Source organism: Astyanax mexicanus, chromosome 16, assembly GCF_023375975.1.
Source record: "Astyanax mexicanus isolate ESR-SI-001 chromosome 16, AstMex3_surface, whole genome shotgun sequence".
NCBI lineage: Eukaryota > Metazoa > Chordata > Actinopteri > Characiformes > Acestrorhamphidae > Astyanax > Astyanax mexicanus.
This window is the reverse complement of record NC_064423.1, coordinates 26,469,330-26,494,596: the sequence shown is the minus strand read 5'-3', so window position 1 is coordinate 26,494,596 and position 25,267 is coordinate 26,469,330. Positions and strand designations below refer to the sequence as shown.

Below are 25,267 nucleotides of genomic sequence, written 5' to 3'. Positions count from 1 at the left end.
AGTGTTGTTGCTGTGTTTTGAGCAGTGTTGTTGAGGTGTTTTGAGCAGTGCTGTTGCAATGTTTTGAGCAGTGCTGTTACAGTGTTGTGAGCAGTGCTGTTGCGTTTTTTTGAGTAGTGTTGCAGTGTTTTGAGCAGTGTTGTTGCAATGTTTTGAGCAGTGTTGTTGCAGTGTTTTGAGCAGTGTTGCAGTGTTTTGAACAGTGTTGCAGTGCTGTTGCAGTGTTTTGAGCAGTGTTGCAGTGTTGTTGCAGTGTTTTGAGCAGTGGTGTAGTGTTTTGAGCAGTGTTGTTGCGGTGTTTTGAGCAGTGTTGTTGCAGTGTTTTGAGCAGTGGTGCAGTGTTTTGAGCAGTGTTGTTGCAGTGTTTTGAGCAGTGTTGTTGCAGTGTTTTGAGCAGTGGTGCAGTGTTTTGAGCAGTGTTGTTGCAGTGTTTTGAGCTGTACTGTTGCAGGGTTTTGAGCAGTGCTGTTGCGGTTTTTTGAGTAGTGTTGTTGCAGTGTTTTGAGCAGTGGTGCAGTGTTTTGAGCAGTGTTGTTGCAGTGTTTTGAGCTGTACTGTTGCAGGGTTTTGAGCAGTGCTGTTGCGTTTTTTTGAGTAGTGTTGTTGCAGTGTTTTGAGCAGTGTTGCTGTGTTTTGAGCAGTGTTATTGCAGTGTTTTAAGCAGTCCTGTTGCGCTGTTTAGAGCAGTGCTGTTGCAGTGTTTTGAGCAGTGTTGTTGCAGTGTTTTGAGCAGTTCTGTTGCAGTGTTTTGAGCAGTTCTGTTGCAGCGTTTGAGCAGTGCTGTTACAGTGTTTTGAGCAGTGCTGTTGCGTTTTTTTGAGTAGTGTTGCAGTGTTTTGAGCAGTGTTGTTGCAGTGTTTTGAGCAGTGTTGCAGTGTTTTGAACAGTGTTTCAGTGCTGTTGCAGTGTTTTGAGCAGTGTTGTTGCAGTGTTTTGAGCAGTGTTGTTGCAGTGTTTTGAGCAGTGTTGTTGCAGTGTTTTGAGCAGTGGTGCAGTGTTTTGAGCAGTGTTGTTGCAGTGTTTTGAGCAGTGTTGTTGCAGTGTTTTGAGCTGTACTGTTGCAGGGTTTTGAGCAGTGCTGTTGCGTTTTTTTGAGCTGTACTGTTGCAGGGTTTTGAGCAGTGCTGTTGCGTTTTTTTGAGTAGTGTTGTTGCAGTGTTTTGAGCAGTGTTGCTGTGTTTTGAGCAGTGTTATTGCAGTGTTTAAGCAGTCCTGTTGCGCTGTTTTGAGCAGTGCTGTTGCAGTGTTTTGAGCAGTGTTATTGCAGTGTTTTAAGCAGTCCTGTTGCGCTGTTTTGAGCAGTGCTGTTGCAGTGTTTTGAGCAGTGTTGCAGTGTTTTGAGCAGTGTTGTTGCAGTGTTTTGAGCAGTGTTGCAGTGTTTTGAACAGTGTTGCAGTGCTGTTGCAGTGTTTTGAGCAGTGGTGCAGTGTTTTGAGCAGTGGTGCAGTGTTTTGAGCAGTGTTGTTGCAGTGTTTTGAGCAGTGTTGTTGCAGTGTTTTGAGCAGTGTTGTTGCGTTTTTTTGAGCAGTGTTGTTGCAGTGTTTTGAGCAGTGGTGCAGTGTTTTGAGCAGTGTTGTTGCAGTGTTTTGAGCAGTGGTGCAGTGTTTTGAGCAGTGTTGTTGCAGTGTTTTGAGCAGTGTTGTTGCAGTGTTTTGAGCAGTGTTGTTGCAGTGTTTTGAGCAGTGTTGTTGCAGTGTTTTGAGCTGTACTGTTGCAGGGTTTTGAGCAGTGCTGTTGCGTTTTTTTGAGTAGTGTTGTTGCAGTGTTTTGAGCAGTGTTATTGCAGTGTTTTAAGCAGTCCTGTTGTGCTGTTTTGAGCAGTGCTGTTCCAGTGTTTTGACCAGTTCTGTTGCAGTGTTTTGAGCAGTGTGTTACAGGCTAAATGCAGCAGCAGCGGCAGATCGATTCAGAGCGGAGTGTGTCTTTGTGTTCTTAGTGAAGGAGCTATCTGACTGTATGTGTATGTGTGTGTGTGTGTGTGTATGTAGGCCTGACCTCTTCTGTTCATCTTTTGCTTCATTCAGCTGCCAGTCAAAAGCTGGCCTTGAGCTGAGAGAGACGCACACACACACACACACACACACACACACAAACACACACACACAGGAATCAGACCAGTATACATGGTCATACATGATTTGTAATATTTTTTATGCTTTGACTTTGGTTGGAACTTTAAGAATGTAGTTTCGTTACTACTGTAAACGTACTATTTTTGATAAATAGTGTTTTGATTGCTTCAAACTAATTTGACAAATTCGACAAGATCAACAGTTAGTTGTCACCTGTCACAAATATAGAAAACCTGCTGCCATGGTATGAAGTGCAGTTTCGCTTGCATTGCCAGATCACCTTTGGGATTCATTACACTCCAGACGTACCACAAAATCTGCAAAACCTGTGAGAGAATATTCAAGCTGCATTGAGGGACACCATAAGGAACCTCTACAACACCAAGTCTAGACCATTTACCATTTTTAGACCATTTTTAACAATTTATTGTTCCTGTCAACTTTTCTTCCTTCCTAATAACATTGCAATCAGACCCCTCCATTAGGGAGCTACTATTACTTTAGTAATGAGTGTATTAATGTAGTTGTAGTGTTCCTATGAGGTTCTTATTGTTGTTAATCAGTTCACGTGTGTTAGATGATCAGAGCTGGCAGGTACATTTCAGTCTCTGAACTCTGAAGACTGTGCTGAAGATCTCCATGGAAACTTAAAGTGGCAATTTGAGTTAAAAATAGTGTCATTATCAGGGGCAAAATACTGAGGCACCTTTTTATGTATTCGTTGAATGAATAAACAATTAAAGCAGAGGGAGCGCTCAGAGCAGCGTGGTTTCCACAGTGATCCCGCGTGTGTCTCACACTCTGTTATCCATTTGTTGATATTCACTCAAGTGTTCCCTACTGAGCTCCATTAATAAAACATGGGAAAAACATCTCATCTCCCATCAGCACAGAAGAAACAAATCAAAGAGGAAAGCAGAGAACGCATAAATTCAGTTAAGGAAGATCACATGGGCATTGTCACATCTCCAGCGACCGTTTTTGACAACTTTGAATGCAAACTGGCATCAATACATCTTGTGAAAAATGCAGGATGCTCCGCCCACAAATGTATTATTTCATAGTTACTGTTGGATAAGTCTTGGGATTCAATTTATATTGCTACGATACCAAGGTGAACCTAATGGAACCAGGTAGATTGGAGCTAAATCATTCTAGCCCTAATGCTAATAGTATCTAAATAGCCAAAAAATGCCTTATCCATCCAAACAATGTGATGTTTCGCATTAAAAATATCAATAGCATTAAAAATTATAAAATGTTGCTAAATATACAGTACAGTAGGTATCAGCAATAATAGCTAATGTTGTGGTTGTGTGTAATGTGAGTGAGACAAATTAGAATTCGTATTAGTGTTCTGTTCTCTTTAGTATTGCAGCATAACATAAAATTAAATTTACAGTAATTATTTGGTGGGGGGGCATATATGTAGGTGAGTTTGTTAATCTGTCAACCACGGTAAAAATAACTTTGCTATTGTTAATATTATTGTCAATAATGCTGGAGAAGGAGGATTGTCCCGCTTTGCAAATTATTTTATTGTAATCACGCAGTCTATATTAAAAAAAAAAGTGAATGTGAAGCTTGGTTTTACGCCATCTGCGCTCAGCCTTTCTGCATTCTCTCTTTTGGAGCTGAACTGCAGCATCATTTCTCCATGTAGCTTTCTGCTTTCATGGCATGGTTTTAACTCTAACTGGTACAATCTCCTCTAAAACCCTAGCAGTGTTTGAGTTTAAACTTTCCAGCAGAGTATCTACAGAGTCTGATGGTTTGCATGGTGCAGAGCACACTTTGCTCACAAAAAGCTCAGCTGTCATGTCATTTATCTGCCTTTTCTTATACCGAATCTGTCTGGTTTTACTGTTTTGAAGTTCACGTTTCAAAGAATACCAGTAGTGATCTGACAATGCAACATCCTTAATAGAGGCTGATATGTTACAACCCTTCGAAATGACCACATCCAGAGTGTGAGCATGGCAGTGTGTGCTTCCAGTCACATGCTGAGAGAGTTTAAAAGAGTCAAGTACATCAAAGAGTTCTCTGGCATAATTATCCTTGGGAATATCAATATGAATGTTAAAATCACCAACAATAACAAAATGATCAAATTCAGTACAAATAAACGACAGCATATCTGTAAAATCATCTATAAAATTAGCATTGTACCTTGGAGGCCTGTAGACAATTACTAGTAATATTCTTGGTACCCCTTTTAAAACATCTAAATATGTGATAAGTGATAACTGCTTGCATTGAAAAGTATCATCAAACAGCATAGCTACACTTCCTCCTTTCTTGCTGGTACATGAGACATTTAAGAAGTTAAAGTTTGGTGGAGCCTGCAAATAGCAATGGATGCTGCTCTCACTTCACGTAGTGAGAGATGTCATATTGTGTTTTTTTTTTTTTTAAAACAGTTCATTGCTAGTTCATGAAGAGGTAATTATAATTTTAAATGTGTTGCATAAAGTTTCTGTAGTTACTTTTCAATATTTCTTAGACATTACACAAAAAGTATACCCTTTCCTATTGGCTCCTGGAATAATTTATTTGCATAATGTGTCCCCTCAACCCTCAATTACAATCAGTGTGTAGTCTTGCAATGAGAAACAGCAGTGTTCTGTATTTTATTAAAACAATACTTTTCTGTTAAAATTACATTGATTTGTTACTGTATAACATATACTACATTTACATAACCTACCATTTGTCTTTAGGTTAGACAAGACTTTTTTTAAATTAGAAGTTGGTAAACCATGTCCAACTTGGCAATAACCATGAAAAATAAATTTGTGGGCAGGGCACCAACACATTTTTATACCTGTCAAAAGGTCATGAATGCAGGTTGTTTTCTCAGTTTTTAGCTACAGCTGGTTTGTAGACAGTTAGGTATGTGTGTGTTTCTGGGACTGTCGTTAGGTTAAAAAGCGGGAACCACAGAAGAAACACTGGAGAGCTGGTCTTTATTTTGGCCTGTGTAAAGATGTGTAGGTCATGTTGAGTTGGTGATGAAGGGTTTTAAATATGTTGTGCACATTAGCCCCCAGTGTGTGTAATGCGCTTAAATGCTGGCTAGCTAACAGTCACTGCTGTCACTGAATGGTTGAGGTGGGGTGGGGGGAATGGTCTCTCCTGAAGTTTATGCCTTCTTGTTTGGGTCCCATCTGCTCCGACTGAAAGAGTCTGAAAGGGTTTTTTTGAGGAATTAGTTTTCTGCCCCATAGAAAAAGTGGAGCTTCTTGTTGGCAGCTGAGTGCTTCTGGGCAAAACCAATCGCCCTCCCTCCATCTCTCCATCCCTCCCTCCTCATTTCTACTTTCTCAGGCTGAGAAAAGAAAAAAGAAAGAGAAGGAGGGGAGGGGGGATAAAACTGCTAGCCAGATACAGATTCAAGCCTCTATATATAGTATGTTCTGGAGGATGTGTTCTGTCTGAAAAGTCTGTGTTAATGTGCTGTTCATTTTTCCCCCTTTGGCACAGAGGCAGGTGTCTAATAAACATCATAAATGTAATGCAACATTATGCTTATTTGTGTTAAGAATAATACATTAATAAGTTAATTTGTGCTAACAATATTGCAATAAATAGTTTAATAAATAATTCATAGTGCATATGTGTAGTTTGTAGCTGTTATTGAGTAATTCATAGTACTTACTAAATAATATATAATGATTATTGAATAATTCATAATGGTTAATAAATTAATTACTTTGATTACTGAATAAGTCATTAAAGATATCAAGTCATTCATAGTATTTACCAAATAAATCATAATGATTAATGGATAATTTATGAGTGATGTGTAATTCATAATGGTTACTAAATCAATCTCAGTGATTACTAAGTCAAGAGTTACTGAGTAACTAAAAAATACAATAGTTACTGAATAATTCATAGTAGTTACCAAATAAATCATAATGATTCCTGAATGATTTAGTTAATTTAGGAGTAAATCACAGTAGTTACTGATTAATTCATGACAATTTCAGCATAATTTGTATGAGTTACTGAGTAAATCATAGTGGTTACTCAGTAATTTATAGTGAACTTATGTTTAGTAGTTACCAAATCATTAGTAGATAATAAATATTATCTTATATTGAACTTTTATTAGTACATACTGATTAGTTTATAGTGGACATTCATAATATTTGCTATTTAAATGTATTGATGTATTTTGAATTGTATGATTAATTAGTTATGTATATGCAGCATTTATTTAAGGACCTCTCTTGCAACTTGCAAATATGCAAATTAAAAAAACGAAGACTAATTAAGATTTGTTTTAATGAATTGGTTAAAAATCAACATTAAATGTAAAGTGTGTATATATATATATATATATATATATATACACACACATTTTGCTTAAATAGTGTATTTATCCTGTAATTTGTATTTAAGGTTTTTTTTGTTTGGTTTTTTTTTTTTGGCTGCAGAGCAACTCCCTATCCCTGAAGGTTGTGTGGAGTGTCCCAGCTCGCATTCAGATATTCCTTATCTGTTTTTCTCCAGCTCCTCTGTTTTCAATGCAAATAATGGTCCCTTCCCAGAGAATGGCCGTCCAGCCCAATACCATCCCTCATTCAGCAGCTTTTGTGCCTCACGATTTAAAGAAGCTGTCAAGTTCTCGTTGCTCTTGGCAGGGAAGGCCAAATCTACAGAGCCTCGCGAGTGACAAAAAAAAAAGAGAAACTTTTTTTTTTTCACCCCCCTTTTGGCTGCCATTGTATACGGCTGAGTGAAGGGGAATTTTAGCAACATGTAATTTACTCTCTAGGTTTTTTTTTCTTCTTTTTTCCTTTTTTTTTTACTGTAAGTGGCTATAGTGATGGTAATTTCTGCCTTTGTAGGTGTGGTAAGATAACCATCAATCAGTTGTCAATTGGTCAATTGCAGAAGTGATGAAAAGGAAAGGCTTGAACAATCCCTCGCTCTCTGGCTACCTAGAGGAGTGAGGGAGTGAGGGAAAACGTGGCAGCCGGAGCTGCGGAGGGAGCGGATTGGGAGCACAGGTGGTGAGCTGGTAAGTCTTGTGGATGTATTTGGCTTCTGCTGATGTCAGAGCTGGAGGTGTCTGAATTTGAGTTCATTTAAATTAGGTTAGTGAGGTGGAACTACTACATTAAGGTTTTTAAAGTATGTACATATAAATATGTGGTAAAGCTGCTTATTGAGCTGTTTGTGTGGTTTTCTAGGGCTTGGTATGGAAAATATAATTTAAGGGGAAGGAGAAAAAGTCACTTTGTGTTGATTTTCTTCTACATTATTAGTATTATTTTGAAACCAAAAATACATGCTTGCTTCTTCATCAAGTTTCTTTGCTCTCTACGTCATTTAGGGTATCTAGGGCTCAGATTAAACAGATTGAATCTTATGATGCTCCTTTTGAGTGTTGTTTTGCAGTGAAGGAGAAATATCAGCTCAGCATCACAAAATACAGGATTACTTTAGACATTTTTCTGTTGAAGTTCAGGAAGACAGCTGGGGAAGTCTTTCGGATCCACTCCTCCTTTCATAAAAGAGCAGAATAGAGGGAAAAATGTTTATTGTTCGATTTGTTTCGATGTGAAAAACTTGCCCCCACCCTCCACATCCCATCACGTGCTCCTCAGATATTGATTTTGGTTTACATCTGCCTCCGTCTGCCTGCTCTTGAATGGGAAACGGATTACAGGCCGCGGAAAGGAAGGCTGATATGATCAGCTTGTAATCCGGTCCATGGTTTCCTAGCTACCGTATTGTCTATTCTGTTCCGCTATGTGAAAAATGTTGAATATCAACAATGGGTTTCACTGCTGTATTGTTGAGTTTTGTATGAACTAATCTTGCTTCACTAAAAAGACCTACAGCTTGGACAAAAAAGTCTAAAGCCCAGTGCATTCCTAGCTTGCCTTACACTCAGCCAGGCACGGGCAGAGAGGGAAGACACTGCAGAGCAAATGTCCTGAGCTGCGGCAGCTCACTCTTTTCTGCCTGCCTGCCCCAGTACGGCTGTGGAGCTTGTGTGTGCGGAGATTAAAGGTGCCATATGTAGATCTTGACTAGCACAGGTAAGCTAATGCTAATTACCTGTCTGTTGCCTGTTCTGTGTTTAAGCTTGAGCTTCTGTGTTTAGGCCCAGCTGGGGGTGCTGTGGGGTGTGTGGGGGTAGATTTTTAGAACTGAGATACTTGTGTGGTCAGCCCTCGAAAAGACCATGCAGGTTGTTTTGATATGGGTACAGGCTGAACATGAAGTGTGTGCGAGCCCAGGCAGTGAGGAGGAAAAGACTAGCATAGACTAGCTTGGAGTAGCAAGGTCTCCTTGCATCTTCATGTACATGGGAGTGTGTGTACGTTTGTGTGTAAGTGGGAGCACCTGTGCACACACTGTCTCTATGCTGGTACCTTTATTCCTCTTTGATTTTGCAGGTGCTTTCGCACCGTCCCGCTCGCCAGACAAAAGCAAATTACATCTTCTGTCAAAAATGCATACGCTAATTATAAGAGCCCTCGCAAGTTGTTTTGTCTCCGCTGCCTTGCCGGCGTGTGTGCACGTGTGCCTGTGCATGTGTCCTGACGGCAGCCGGATGGAGTACAGAGTGAATGAGCGAGGGAGTGAGAGATAGAAAGAAAGAGAGAGAGAGAGAGAGAGAGAGAGAGAGTGGATGAGGGTGGACTGTTCTGGTGGGACAGAGAGGAAATGTTTAAGTTGAACTTTAAAGCTGTGCTACAGATCAGCAGCTAGAGGGGTGAATATTTCTGGCAAAAAAAATGCAACATTGTCTACATAGTTAGTCATCACAAAATTCCTTAAATCCTAAATTTTGAATGGAAACGTCTGCCCATTGATTTAAAAGGGAAAAATATTGCTGGTTCTATGTGCTCTTGTAGAGCTCTTGTTCGTACTTGAACACTGCACTTTTTTTGTTTTTGTTTTGGGAAATGCACTAAAATTGTATTTAGTAAGATTTTGTCATATGTTGTTCTAACTGCATTTTTGTTCTAAACATTATTTTAAGACATTTCGTTGCAAGTCTATGAAATGATTTACTTTGTGTTACAAACTGACTCCAAATGTCCCTAAGTACAAATTTCTTGTTTTTATTTCTTTTCTGAGGTTGGAGTGCCTCTGTGCAGCAGGTTTGAGTGTTTCCTGCTCCAGCACACCCAATTTCATGAAATAACAATAACACTGTTGTATGCAAGAGTGGAGTTTGTGTAGTACTGCCACATAGGAGCAGCGTTTCTTACATTATCTGGGTGAATTTTTACTCCATATTCTTTCTTTAATATGTGTGACTGTGTGAAAATACACAGTGATGGATGACTGTGTAATAAAACTATAGTGACTTTAGTGAGCATATAATGTGGTTGCTAATGGGATATGTAAAATTATGAGCAAAAGCAAGTTTCTAAATAGTACTGAATATGACTGAATGACTTACTGAAAATAATTTTTAAATATTGTTTTAAATATAACAATATACAAAAGATCCAATATTATTCCCAGATTACCAGTACAAATAACTTTGGAACACATATAAGAAACATAGCATCCAAAAGGTGCTTAGAGTTGTCATGATTCTGTATATGTATAAAACCAATTGTTTTAGTACAATACAACACAAGGAGCATACTGCAAATGGGGTCTGGGTCCTGTTTGCACAATATGTCCTAATGTTTGTGAACACCTTTTATTGAATGCATTCAGCTACTTTATGTTCCACCCATTGCTGGGACAAATGTGCAAATCACACCCACAGCCTATTTAGTCTATGTGGAGAATTATGGTCAGTAGGATAGAACTCTTTGTATCAGATGGATGTAAAAACAAGCCTGTTGGGACCATCCCTAATACCAAGAGTGGGTTAGAGGGGTATAAAGCTCCCCAGCATTGAGCTGTGGAGCACTGGACTAAGTTGTATTCTCTGGATTTATGACTGGTGCTCCATCCAATACTTTTGGGAGTTTGGATTAAAAAACTTCACTGAACTATTTCAAACTTGAGATCAATTATATTGTATTACACTGTCCTAAGCTTAAGTCAACTTTATGAAGCTATATAAAACAGCAATAACAACGTGTCTGTGATTGTTATTATTATTTCTAGCTGCTGGGTATACACGAAGATAAATTCCTTGCATATGCAAACACACTTGGCCAGTAAAGCTTCATTCTGATTCTGAATGAATATGGTAGCATAGCTTTAGGTGCATCACTGGAGAACAGCCCAGGTCTCTTGGTGGGGGTTTGGAGGATTGTGTGTGGGTGTGTGTGTGTGTGTGTCTGCAGCTTTGGCTGCTTTTTCTGGAAGAAAATCTCTGTTTCAGTAGCTGCCAGACAGCATGGGGGCCCCAGTGTTTCTTCTTAACCCCAACCCCCCCCCCCCCCCTCCACACACACTCTTTCTGTCTGATAGTGCTATCCATGAACACACACTCCTCTATATAATCACTAAACCATACCATTACATATAGGTACTTACATACAGAGCACAGAGAACATATTATTATGATTAAATGTTTCTACTGTTATGAAACATTGCTACCCATATATATTAATAATACGTACTAACTTACCCAGAACCTTTAGTTTTATGGCAGATTTCTTAGCTGTGTTATATTATTTGTGTTTTATTATTATTTTATACAAATATTTACATATCAGAATAGCATAGCATATTTTTGTTTTTCTGAATGTTAGAAATTGTTGTATTAACATGAATTTCAAATTTAACATTGTATTTTTGTTGCAGTAGTATTTTCCTAAAATAATCAAACATTTGTCTGTGTTTTTCATATTGTTAAGAATATCTAAAAAATACCCTAAAATATTATTATATTATTTAAGGGCCATATTGCTTACCCCTAACGGCAACTATGTTTATACGATTTATATACATGTACTTTGTATGTTGTCAAGAATCTTATGTACACAAAATATATGTTCCTAGTCAAAAAATATATATACATTTTATTCCAAATATTTTTGTAGTATTTGCTATGGATTTCTACAGGATTGTGTCAAAAAGTGGAAAAACAACAAAAATCTTACAAGGATTTGTCATAAAAGTGACAATTTATATTTTATCATACATACATGATATATGTATGTCCTGACAATATGTAAAAACAAACATGGGCACGCACACACATGCACACACACAGACAAAAGCATGAGCTCACTCTTCCTTGAGTGGTCCCTGCACTCTGGCCTTGCCCCCATGTGCTGGACTCTGAAGTTTTCCCCTTCCTTGCTCATCATTGTCAGTCAATTATAGGGTGGAACTGAACTAGAAAATCTGGTCCAATCTAGCAATTAGTGCACAGGGTCCGCAGTGTGGAGTAGAGGAGCCCCGGCGGCGAGAGAAAAAACGTCCCTGATTGGGCACGGACAGTGGGGTTTAGTGCTGCATGGGTTCATCCTAAAGCGGCCCGCGTCCTGCCCGGCCGGCTCCGAGATGCGCAGAGTGCCGCGTGGCTGGAGCATCCCTTTTTCCTCCTTTTTTTCTCCACCCCTCCTTTTGTGTGGTGGTGTGTTTGTGCTGTTTTTTGCCTTCCTTGCCTGTTCATTATCCATTTCAGCCATTACGTGCACTCAAAGTGAGTGGAGGTAACAAAAGAGCAAGTTGTCGGCAGTGCAAGGAAGGGAGGTTTCTCTGAAAAGAGAGAGAGGATGTTAATGTGCTTACAGTGATGGTATAAGCCTGGCGGACACTAAAATGTGCCGCTCTTTTATTTCGCCCCGAACGCTGGAGCCCATAAAGCCTCATGTCTGTTTGGATGCCTGGTTTTAAAGCTGGACATTAAGTCAGATTCTGACTGCCAGCTAAAAACACGTAGCTCAGAGCGGCCAGCATAGGAGGGCACAGGCACAAACCACCCAGCGCATTAAATTCAATATATGGGCCTACTTTTAACGTCATTGTGTCAGTTACTTTAGTAGAAAAAGGCTTAATGTAATGTACAGCACTGCTTTATTGCATGATATCATAACCTTATAAGAACAGCACACTCAGTGGAGAACTTAAAGATACTGTACATCCAGCTCCAGCTTTATCAGGAATATATGTAATAATGTAAATAATTCCCTTATAAGCTTTAGATTAATCATCTATTAATGTAAAACCTAAATTTCAATGTAAATGTACTATTAGTACCAAGTATGTCGGTATAATAAAAAAGTAGTATAATTTGTTACTCATTTTAAACATTTTGATGCGCTTCTGTTTATTCTCTGTTGGGGTTTTATGATTAATAATCTTTCTGAGCTTCTGGTCATCTTTAATGTGTGCGACATTCTCTTTGATCACAGGATTTAATGTGTGTGTGTGTACTTTAAAACAATGCATTGTTTACTGTAGCTTCAAAACTGTATGGGTAAACATGTCTTAATGCTTAGCCTTTTAAAAGTTTCATATAAGTAAACTATTTCTTGTGTACGTTTGTGTTTTTTATTAAATATTTACATTTTTGCCTCATAAAACAATATATATTTTTATAAAACGTTCAGCCTTTGATCTGAGTACTTGTCATACTCATCATTTTAACATTTAAAATGTACCATCTACTATGAATAAATGGTAAAAACTGTAAATCACTAGTAACTACTATGACTTATTTAGCATCCCTTTCCCTTTAGCATTTTTCAGTGTTTATTTCATATGAATAATCTATTATTAATGACTCAATACCACTATAAATTAATCAGTACTACTATTAATTCTTTAGTAATGACTATGATTTATACAGCATTTAATATTAATTACAAAACCTATTGATTGAGTGATTCAGTGTCTAATTAAAATGTTCTTATATTACTATTCTATAGTTATTTAGTAACTACTAGGAAATATTATTATTATTCCTAATACTAGTTATTAATTATTCAGTAATAACTACAATGATTTTGGCTGCAGAGAGACATGGCAAAGTGTAGAACAACATTAAGAAAGACAACCTCAGTCAAAACAGACTTTAGTGCTGGTTGTCTGGCTGGTTTGGTTGGTGTGTGTGTGTGTTTTTGACTCCTGCAGTGTTAACAGTGGTGCTGATCAGTAGACAATAGCGGCCCAGTTAGCCGCGGCTAATTCTCCCCCTGTCTGTCTCTTCCTGCCCAGACCTAACCTCCCACCAGCCGCTTTTGTTTTTCCTCTTTCCCCCTGCCTTTCCTGTCCATCCCTCCATCCTCTTCATCCCTCTTCTAATCTTCTTTTGATGACATGAAACTTCAGGCTCTGCACTGAAAAGTTTTGAATATCTTAATTACTTTACTGCTCTTAGGGCAGCCCTAAAGCTACAATTCAGCAAAAAAGAAAAACAAATATGCTCCTACCCTGATTGTAATGCATTAGCTCAGATGTATTTTGTGTGTTTTTTTTGTTTTGTTTTTTTTTTTATTTTTTTTTTTAGCGATGAGTCTAAAGTGGCAGTTAATAACAGTTAACTTAAACCTATGTTATCTCGGTTAGCATGATGTTCATTGTTTGCCTAAATGATTACATAATAAATTGTGTTTAACAGTCTCAGAAGTCACATAAGCAAGTTTGGCAGATATTAACTAACAATTGATGTAGTAAGCAGCGTGTTGTCAATTTGAGATTAATTTACTCAAATGAAATATGTCAATATGAGCTTAATTTACTTCTTAGCATCATTACCTACATAGTTCCAGTGCAGAACTAGCTAAGGTAACATATTTTGGCATATTAACTACATTTTGTGGTGTAGAAAACCAACATTTTCATTTAACAAAACAATGTTAATACTGTGGTTCTGCAGCAGAAAATGGTAAAATGACCTGCTTTTCGTAACTCCAGTCAACTTGTAGTTTGGATTTTGGTAAATCGAGATGATTTCTGAACTCATGGACTGTGGACTGTTCCCAGCTTTGGCCTTCAACCAGCCTTGCACTGGGAGCTGTGTGGACCTCAGTGATGTTGAAATAAAAGAACAGATTTCTTTCAGCAGAAAACAATGCAGTGTTTAGACATGATCTAAGCCTTACACACACACACACTCCCAGCCAAATGCTACAGATCTGTAAGTGCCGTAGGAATTCATTTTGGCTGTCCAGCACTGCAAAGCGCTCCCCGCTGACCACCAGCAGCAGAGAGAGAAACAGGATTATAGGGAAAATCACACAACCAGTTAATTGAAGAACAATACCTTTATTCAGTGCATTTTGGATCTGAATCTGACGCTGCCACACTGCAGAAACATCAGCAGATTTCATACAGTTAATGTGGTTTGATGTAAAATGGCCAGCCTTTTGTCCAGTTTAGCTAGAGACTATTAGAGTATTGTGACTGCTTTTGGAATATTTTACTATTTATGTCCATTCTGAAGAGTACATTCAGGAAAAGTATTTTTATATTAGAGAAATTCAAGTAAAGGTTAAAGAGGTAGTTTCAAATTTACCGGTATCGATGTTACACCACATAAAATGTGCAGCATAAGGGGTATTTAAGGTCTGTTCATAATGCCAGTGCAATGGTCAGTGCAGCATTTTCAATGTAATGTTCATTTTATTTAATATGAAATAATATTTTATTTAGATATTACATATTTAAAAAAAAGAAGCAGAATACAGTAACTAGTCTAGCAAAATACAATACAGTAAAAATACAGTAACAACAAAAAATTATACTATACAGGTTACTGGGAGCAATAAATGATTAAATAATATTCATGTGTGACACAACATAAGATGTCTCTGCATGGAATTGTAGAGGTTCCTAATCGTGTCCTGCAATAATCCATCCCATGCAGCTAAATAATTCTAACACAGTTCCTGCAGATATTGCGATAGGGGATAGCAGTATTAATTGCGCGTCCAGTAACATCCCACCCTTTTTAAATCGTAGAAAGGTCTGAGGTTGTAGCCAGCCGTATGGTAGCATTTGTGTCTTCAAGGCAAACTCTTGATATGGCAGCAGTACGTGGACGAGCATTGTCCTGTTGGAACAGTGCACCTTGGTGTGTGTTCTGAAAAAAGATATGGCCACTGGTTGAAGGAACTTACGAATGTTAAGTTGAGCTGCCAAGGTGTGCCTGTAATGGAGACACACCATGACATCATGCCTTCTGGATGGGTGCTTTTCTTTGGAGACTGTACATAATGTGTGCAGACTGAAGGCCTATGTCAGCAAGTCCCACTGGACCTTTGTGTTGTGCTGACTGTAATAGTTAATTCAACAGTGGTGGCAGTTCATTTTTGTGTTTGTGTGTTTGTGTGTGTTTGTGTGTGTTTGTGTGTGTTTGTGTGTGTTTGTGTGTGTTTGTGTGTGTGTGTGTGTGTGTGTGTGTGTGTGTGTGTGTGTGTGTGTGTGTTTGTGTGTTTGTGTGTGTGTGTGTGTGGTAGGCATTCTTGCTCTCTCTCCAGGGAGTCTGTTAGTGCCTCTTGTCCGCAGGGTATGGCTGAGCGTGTGTGTTCCCATACAGCAAGGGTCAAAAACAGTTGTTTAATTTAACTTTCTCACTGCAGAGAGTTCTCCATTTACAAAGAGCCTAACTGTCAGCCAAATCAAGATGCATGGGTGTGATTCACTTCAGGACCGAACTCTGCACAAGCTCAGATGGGTCACATCTTTCCCAGACGGACGGGACGTGAATAGAAGCTCTATTCATTGGGCGTTTATTAAAACTGTGAAACGTCGATTTGCAGATGATGGATTGATCAGGGACATTTCACATGATGGAAGCCAGTGATGGCTGGCACAACTGTTCACGTTGTATGGCTCAAGGTTGAAGATGCATTAACAATGTTGGTGGTATTTTGATTGACAATGGCTCTGTGGGTAGCAAAAAAAAAAAAATGACACATATGACATACATTAGATGTCCAGATGTTTTAAGACACCTGCTCCTCTGTCATCGGATTCTGAATGATAAAAGTTCAGGCATGCAAACTCGTTTCAAAGGTATTGGTATTAGAGCTCCACAGACTTGCATACTCTTGCAAAAAATAAAATAAGACTGCTACAAAAGGTTTTTTGTATGTTGCCATAGAAGATGCACTATTGGTCATATAAACATCCATCTTCGTTGTGTCTAGAACCTTGTGTGAACCTTGTTAGGCTTACAAATGAATATTCATCAATAAACATTGCTTTTTTATATGGCATTATACATAGAACCTTTTGGAGCACTTTGCGTGTTTAAAAAAGTACCTTATTAAGCATGGCAATATAAGGCTCATGTTCAACTGCTTTACAGTGACACAGTTACAGTAAGAGCTGAGTTGCGCATATTATACTCACTGGCTTTGCATTGTGTACCACTTTGTTTCACATGGGTCTATTATTTTTAGTGGCATTTGGACAGTACCCATCTCCACACCATGGAAATTCTGACTGTTTTTCAATTAATTTCAGTTTAATTCAAATGTATTTATGTAGTGATTGTCATATTGAATGTTGTCCCATAATAGCAGTGGGTTTATGCAAACAAAAACGTTCATAATTCATGTTTATTTTACATATACATTTATGGATTGGTGAGTGAACCTGTTTTGAAACCTTAACTATTGCAAAAAAGTAGACATGTTGTCATTTAAAGCAACATTACTTTACTTATGCATCAAACAAGTTAGTGTAACAGGGTGGTAACTCAAACTAAGGGACACAAAAAATGAATAAATTTTTTTTTACAAAGTTTTGTATTATGTTAACATAGCCAAACATATAATCCTTAGAATAAATCATGTTTGATAAAAAAAATTAACTACTTGGTAAAAATTGTGTCGCAATTTTTATATTGCATTTATATTTATATTTCATATTGGCGAATACAGATATATGAAAATAGTCAAATTATTAATAAAAAGGATAAAAATGAACTAAGAAAAAGCATTTCTGATATTTAGATATTATTGAACTAATAGTTTTTAAGCTTGCTTGAAACATGCTTTTTTTGTGCTTAATGCCACTTTGCGGCTGTCAAATGTTGCAGCTACAAATTGTTTTAAAGAACCTCCTTGACTCCTTGACAGCCAAAGGTCTAACTGTGAGACTAGCGTATGGGCATCATTCTATGTTTTGTCCATGTTGTGACTAGAGCAGTTGATTCCACAGCATATTTGGTCTCCATCTGGTCTGATATTTGCGTTGGGTTACATGGGTTGGGGGTCCGTGACAGCAAGAGCAGGTTTCTCTGTGTTTTTCTGGGGGTCCTTGTAGCTGGGGGACCTGAGAGGGAGCTTTCTGCTGTGATTCAGTCTGATGATAAGTGAAGCCACCGCTGGGTTTCGGGGGAAATGAGTGCCATTACCTGGACAAAAACACTGTCATTTGGGTAAAGAATGAGTGCCGGTGTGGTTCAGCCCGGGCTGCGATGTGGAGCTTGATATTACAAAAGAGGGGGCTGAGGGGACACTGCAATTTACGTGGCGGAGCTCCAAGGAGCAAGCTAACGGCGGCATAATCAGCAGGCCAGGGGCTTCTCAGACAGCAGAAGATACTCATGGCCCAGACTTTCACTCACTTGGGACTTCTTCAGCACCATAGAGCAAAGACTACTGCTGATAGAGTAAGTGTAAGGATAATACTGTAAGTTATTGGTTCATAATGAGTTGTGAGGCTTTTACCAAGTAGTTAAAACAATATTGTTATTATAAAGAGTATAATAAAGCAGAGAATAACAGTCTTTTAGAGAGAATAAATCTCTAGTGTTCAATTAACACCTGCAATGTACATTTAAACCCAGCTGGACACAAATTAACAGTTTGCTGGGTTGTTGAGAATCTGAAGGGGAAAAACATTATAAAGTCTGCATTATAAAGTCATGATACCATAAAAGGATATGATATCTTATAAACAAATGATAATATACTTTCTAAAGGTTCCAGTGATTTTTAAAATTCAACCAATAAGATGATCACATTACTAGTAGGTTTGGTGTAAACTGGTTTATTGTCAACTCATTACTGCAGCACAAATATAGCCATTGTATTTAGTATTCAGTTTTACCAGTGAAGCTATAACAACAATGTGTCTTCTGAATTTAATGTGTAATGTTATTAACATTAGAATAGTTGGAAGTCTCAAAAAGTTTAGCATTATTTTATAGGGGTGGGAAAATCTTAATACACACACATATTGCAACATTATGTTTAGGGATACTGTATAGATCATGTATAGATATAGATTCTGTATAGAGTCATTAAACTTTGTGGGCAGCAAGTGGGCACAGAATATGTTTTAATCCATATTCTGTGAAAACTTAATCCACCCAAGTAAAGAAAGAAAATTACTTGAAGGTCAGTCAGTCTGAAACAGTCTGAAAGTATCCTAAAGTGCAGTCGCAAAGACCATCAAAAGCGTTATGATGAAACTGGCTCTCAGGACCGACCCAGGAAAAAAAGATCTAGAGTTACCTCTGTTGCACAGGATAAGCTAATTAGAGTTACCAGCCTCAGAAACAACAGGTTTGTTTAACACTTTTAAGTTACTACATGATTCCTTTTGTGTTCATTTATAATCTGAATGACTTAAGTGTCAATGTACAACGTTGGAAAAAAGTATATAAACATTGAGTACTATGTTGTATCCAATGTTTTGACTGGTAGTACACATAATACATGGACCATAACAAACAGCATAACATAATCAAACCTAATATATACATGTTTGCACATACATGTGAGCATATTTTTATGTTAACTTGTAGATGCAGGGGCTTAAATGCCTTTACAGATTAAAGGTTAACTCACTAAATATGAAGACATTCCACATTTAAATGTTTTCTGGGAAGTTAAGCTCCTGTTTTACTGTTACTGTCATTTTGGAGTGATAGATCAGGGAAATGATGAGTGCAACTAAACTGGAGCTTCTATACTAAATGAGAACCAAAAGTGCACAGGCTGCTTTTCTGTCTTTAAGAGTTCAAATTTCTGAATAAATGTCCTGACCACAGATAATGCTAATAAATATAAATACCAAATAATAATTATGGACATGATTTTTATGAGAACTACTTATTATAATTTTATCAAAAAAGGGCAAATTTATACTTATATCTAAAGTAAGAATTACATCTCAGATGAATATGTATTTATGTAGCATTGTGCAGATTAGTTGGGTATGTCCCATAATATTGGCCTAGGGTCCTAGTTTAAATTAAAGATTGTTTGCAGACAGTGTCTTTAGATTCCATTTCTGATTTTGTTAAATGTTTTTGTAGGTAAAATGTAGGTTTCTTAGTACTATGTCAGCTTTCCAAAAAATGCTAATTTTTATCTTACTTACATATTGTATTGCCGTGTTCTTGCCAATACCTAGACTTACTTTCTTTGAACACTATTTTGCCTCATGACACCTTGAAGGCACACATACTTTGCCACCATAATCATTTAACAGTGTCTTAGACTGTCATCAGACTACATATTCATATTATACGTTATAATTTGTACCATATGTTAATCAGTTCTTACGTAAAATATCTCTAGAATATATAATTGCACACCAAATGTTTGAGCTATGCAGATATTTTGACAAACCAGTGGAATTCCCTTTTAATATACAGTAGCCTGGCCTGCATAAAATAAGATACATGTATGGTACACAGAAAGCTCCAAATCTGTGCATCTTTACAGTACTGTGCCACATTTCTAGTTCATCTTTTAGCCACAGATACGTTACCATTGCCTGGAAAGTCTTAATTTTAGCCCAATTTCCTCCCATATAGAAAGAAAAGTGAATTAATTGAAGCACTTTGCTAATTGACGGCGTGTGGATTGGCTCATTTAGGCTGGCTGTGAGTGGCAGGAAGTGCTCGTGTGATCTCTCCACTTGATGTTCTCATGAAGCGAAGGCCTGCGAATTTCAGCTGAATCTCCAAATCAGCCTCCACATCTGTCATCTTCAGGGTTAAAGGACACAGATGGCCGAGGCGCTGGCATGCTACCAGGGCCCGGCGTGCGAATGCGGATGCCAGGATGTTGAAGAGGGAAAGTTCTTGTCTCTGTCGACCGTCTCAGGTCTCCCTGACACCAGATGTTTCTCGAACGTTCTGCTGAGTGACATCTTATGTTGTCGCAATCTTGGTTTTTAATCACTCTCATTTATCCAAATGGGGCTCCAATAGAAGCTGTGAATAGGAAATTAGCCGTCTCTGCTAACGCTCGCGTCAAGCTAAATCATTTAAAGGCCCAGCCATCGCATACATAAACTTTGCTTGGTATCATCGCAGCCGGAGCGGAGGCGAGCGTTTGATCACGGCTGATACAGTGAAGCCTCAGACACTAATCACACTGCTAAGTCCATTTGTTTTGCTGGCTTGACCGAGAGTTTGGACTTTAGAGGAGGATACGCTCGCTCGTCATTACCATCTTCGGTATTAAGTCCATTTAAGTGATAATTGAAGTTGGAGGGAGGATGATAAACTCTGCATGGGCCTTCAGTGTCCATCCTCAGCCTCAGTAAACGATATACCTCATGGTGTAAATATGGGGGCTCGTATTTCATTGAAATTTGAAAGCATATTAGTGTTATCCTTTCCCTTCAGGCAATTGGTCTTTTATGCCTGCCGATCCTCAGCGCTGATAATGTTAAGTGGAATTTGGCTCTCATATTACCCTCTAAAATGGCTTGAACCGCTAACACATATGAATATGTAAATTTTGTGTGCGGAAATCTCCCGTTTTGCAGAGAGAATGACTAATCCGCTTGTGAGATCTTTAACTTAAAATTCACATCACAGGCCTCATATTTAGGATCTGTTTTGCTCTCAGACTGAGACATTTGAATATGGCTAAATTATATATTTTTTTCTCTCTCTTAAATCTTCTCCAGAAATTAAACTGGCCTGGTCTCAGATGTGTCCCGGTGATGCTTTTGATCAAATTCACACAAATCATCATAAATACATATTTAGTGCTGTATATTACTGGAGGAGGACCTCCCTGAAATGTAAAATAGCAGCAGATGCAGCAGCGCCTGTGTTATTTCCCTGTTTGCTCTTAATTGCATGCAGGAATGGATTACTGACAAGGCCAGTGAGGCCAGTACAACCAGTTCTATGGGGCTTTTCAGACCACAGGGCCTGAGGTGGCTCAAGTATTTGTAAATAATCACTGCTGTATTTATTCAAATTCTTTATATACAAAGCTCTTCCCTATGAACAAATTAGTATATTTATGCCCTATTAGATCCACTTATAGGGCAAAAAATGTGTTTCTTCAAAAATCAAGAAAAGTATTAAATTAGTTGGATCCTATTTGCTGCAGTAACAGCCTCTATTTTTCTGCTTTTTACATTACAGTTGATGCTAGAACATTGCTGAGGAAAATTTGATTGCATTCAGCCTTTTAAGAGCATCAAGGGGATCATGTGATTAGTATTGCCTCCTAAATCATCCCATCCTCATTTCTACTGTTAAGCCTTATTCTGTAGTCAGCATTCTGGCCATCTTTGGAACTTTGGGTTCTGATCAAACAGTTGTAATCAGAAGGTGTCCAGACCCAAATATGTTCAGACCTCTGTATGTTTTTTCAACTTTCTTTTGAATTTCAAATTGACAAGCTGAAATATAAGTTTTGTCATGTTCATTTAAGTGATTTGGTATCAGTAAAGAATAGTTTAAGAAGCTGCAGTTGTGATGTATTAGTATATATTTTAGTGTCAACTTTTAGTGCAGAACATGCAGAACATGTAGAATTGATGCCAACAGATACCATATAATATTTGTTGTTCAATCTTGTGAATTGTTCAATCTTGCTGTAATCCCAATTTTTTCTCTGCAATAGAATGAATTCTCTAGGAATTTCCAACTTCCAAAGCAGTAGAACTTCTGTAGAACTAAACCACTAAACCCACCTAAAGAACTCATTTGTATTATACAATAGACTTTCAGACAGCTAAGAAGTGCACTATGTGACACACTAAATATTTTAAAGTATTTATTCATTGACATGCAGTAGTAAGAGTGCGGTGGCCTCCAAAGATGCTTGCTCCCAATGGCCTGCATGTTTGATTGCACGTCTACATCTTACTCACATTTGCTGTCCATTTCAAAACACAATGCTACTTTTTGTTTGTTGGCTTGTTTTTCCGTGTTTTGATTTCCCTCCTCAAATAATTCACCAGACTGGTATCTTTAGCATCATCCCCTTCATCTGCCATCCATTCTTATTTTCCTCAGTTATGAAATTGTCTCGCAAATCCACCATGGTATCACTGCGAGATTAATCAGCTAATGCACCGCATTGTTATTCTGAGCGTAATTTAATTACGCCTATTGTTCCCCACGAGACGTTAAGAAATTAAGTTGCATTTTTTGAAGTTTGATGCTTTTGCTTTGAATGTTTTGGAGCAGAATTGTCACGCGATCTCCGTCGGCCTCATGCAGCACCAGTGTTTAAACATCCCCCCTGTGCAATATTTATTAAACGCCGCCTTTGCTGTTTCCCAGATAATTTCCAAACGCCTCAGCAAATTATCAAAATTTAATTAGCAATATAAATGCCAGAAGGAGCACATTATGTACAATTGTCTTGCTATCTTTCCAGAAATTAGTCTTTTAAAATGAATTTGCTGTATTAATCATCTTAAAAATATTTTTGATCACTGAATTAATAGTTTTCCATCCTGTTTTTAGGTATTCATTGACATAGGTGATTGGTTCTTAATTACTACAACGGCCTCTTCCCATTCTCTCTTATTAATTCATGTTTTCTGGCGCAGTCCCAAAAGGCAGCCTTGCCCTATATCTTCTAATTACTTCTGTAATTGAATTTGCTCACTGTTTCTGGGTGAGTTTTTTTTTCAGGCTGCTGTTTGTTCCGGGGGTTTATTGTGTCTTTGTATGTCAGCCCTCTCCGCAGACAGAACATGCCAGGGCCTCTCGTCGCTCATCTCTCATTAATTTTCCAGAGCCTGCCTCCACTTTATTTATTTCATATTACCTGCAGCGGCTCTCGAGCCCGAGCGAGCCACGCAGAGGAAATTAATTAATTACCAAACGGTGAAACAATTACCCTCGGCCTTGCCGCACACACTCGCTCGCTCCAGCCTCTGCCGAGTTCAGGAGGACCTTGAAGTGCCATCATAGAGACAGGCCTGTGGTGTGTAGAGAGAGTGTAGAGAGTGGGGCTTGGTTGTGGCTCATGGTTTTGGTGTGTTTTCTTGAGGAGTCTATTTCTGTGGCATGTGTCTATATGTAAGTTTTAAGTATTGTGTCTATGAGTGTGCATTTATGTTTTTTTGTGTGTTTGTGAAGGGCATACACAGTGATGTGCAAAAGTTTTTGTACCACTGGTCAAATAACAGGTGTTTTTAATTCTAAATAAGTATAAACAATACACACAAAGAATATAAACAAAACATAAATAGATAAGAAACAAAAGCATATTGTAATATGTAACATAAAAAGTAACATCACCTGTTAACATGCCACTTTTATTTTGTTATATTCCTGTCATTTCATAGACAACATATATATCTAATGTTAAAGGCCATATTATATCCACAGAATTAAACATGCTGTTTGTGTTACTGTGTGTATATATATATATATATATGTATATATATATATATATATATATATATATATATATATATATATATATATATATATATATATATATATATATATACGAGCTCTGTTCTGATAGGATGTCTTGCATTGTGCCTTGTTCAAAAAAGCAACCCAGGCCCCAACTTTACAGAGAATGGGCAAGTATAATCTGCTTTAGGCCAATCAGACACACATGCGATACTTGCATTGCAGAAATGGCTCAGTGTATTATTAGAAGTCTTGCTCAAGGACTTATTGCTGTAAAGAGGGATAGTCAAGAGGTCAGGAACTACACCCCAGTCTCCCACATGGTTTGGTAGCTCTCCATGGTGTTATTCGCTGTGCAACACCAACAACACCAATGTGTATGTTTATGAAATGTTAAAAATATATTTTAAATATGTCCAAACTTTTATTTTAACAAAAGCAAGACAATTTCCATGGTTTTCCATGATATGGCTCTTAAGAGGACGTCCTTTGCCAATTTTGGGTGGGTTTTAGTTTGTTATATTTTATTTATTGTAATTGGATGAAAAAAAGGATGGTATGTTTTTGCACGTTAGACACAATTGCTATATATTTTCAGAATTATGCTATAATAAAATAAATATATACAATAAATATAAAAATGATAAAATGGATATCTATAACTGTATGTAAAATATTTATTTATTTTATGTTTTTACTTTTGCACAACAATGTGGAGAAAAAGAATCTTGAGTCATTGATGTCTTCTTAAAGGGCCCAATCATTGGAAACATAAAACACTATTTAGGGATTTTTTTTTTTTGGCCATATTTTTAGCCACCACACACTGCTCATACTGTGGGAAGATCAGTACACATGGTCCAGAATTATTTGACCAACAATTGTTTTATATTGACTTTCACTGAAAGAAAGCTGCTGTTGCTAATCTTTTTTTTTTGTTTGTTTGTCTATGTCTATGACTGGACAGTGTCAATGTGTAATTTTTTAGTGTGTATTTGTATTTGTATTTGTGCTTGAGTGATTTTTTTGTTGTTGTGAGGGCCTTGGAAAGTCTATGATTTTAGCCTGCATTTGCATGTGTGTGCACTTTTCTTTCCCATTTTTTTTTTCCTTCATTTTTTTCAGGCGTCTCATGTTTGCAGTCAGTCTAATGCGTTTGAGCGTCAGTGTGAGAGAGCGGGAGTGAGCTGTAAACAAGGACCGTTTGCATGGAGGGATATAATTTAATCTGTGTGAAAGGAGACGATTTGAGATCTATCTGGCGGGCCTTTTCCTCGAGACGCTTGAAAGCTCCAGCATAAAAGTCACTCAAGTCGGTGGCTCCTAATTCTGGGGATTTAACAGAGTAATTGAATGTCTTGCGTAATGCTTTGGAGTCTGCGTGTGTGTGTCTGTGTCCATGCGTGTGTGTGTGAGCGTTATGGTGAGATGAAGCCTCTGAAGCCTTGGTTCTTGTCTTGCCGCCTGCTTGAGTGGACCCTAGATCAGGCTTTATCAAAGCCAGCTGACCTGATAGACCTGAAGGACTCATTGTGTCGGTGTCAGGGGCCATTATCCGGCCGCATCAGTGCCGAATTCCTCCCTTGGCTTGACAGCGAGTGTGTGTGTGCGTGCGTGTATATGTGTGTGTGAGAGAGGGTCTCAGGGAAAAAAACTTTCCCCCCAACACTTCCATTGATTTATTTTTGCTTTCTGCTTCTGCTATCTC

At 38.0% G+C, this 25,267-nt stretch overlaps 1 protein-coding gene across 17 annotated transcripts in view; it reads left to right on the top strand.

The window, feature by feature from the left end:
• Window positions 1-25,267, top strand: part of sox2 (SRY-box transcription factor 2) — a 156,183-nt gene that overhangs the window by 74,514 nt on the left and 56,402 nt on the right. The window contains exon 1 of one of the 17 annotated variants that reach the window (XR_007424704.1): window positions 7,904-8,128. The exons of 15 other annotated variants lie outside the window; for them this stretch is intronic. The gene's annotated coding sequence lies outside the window, so the exon portion shown is untranslated. Of the gene's footprint in view, window positions 1-7,903; window positions 8,129-25,267 lie in introns of those variants that run through there. One more of the 17 variants, XR_007424703.1, reaches the window with a different exon arrangement.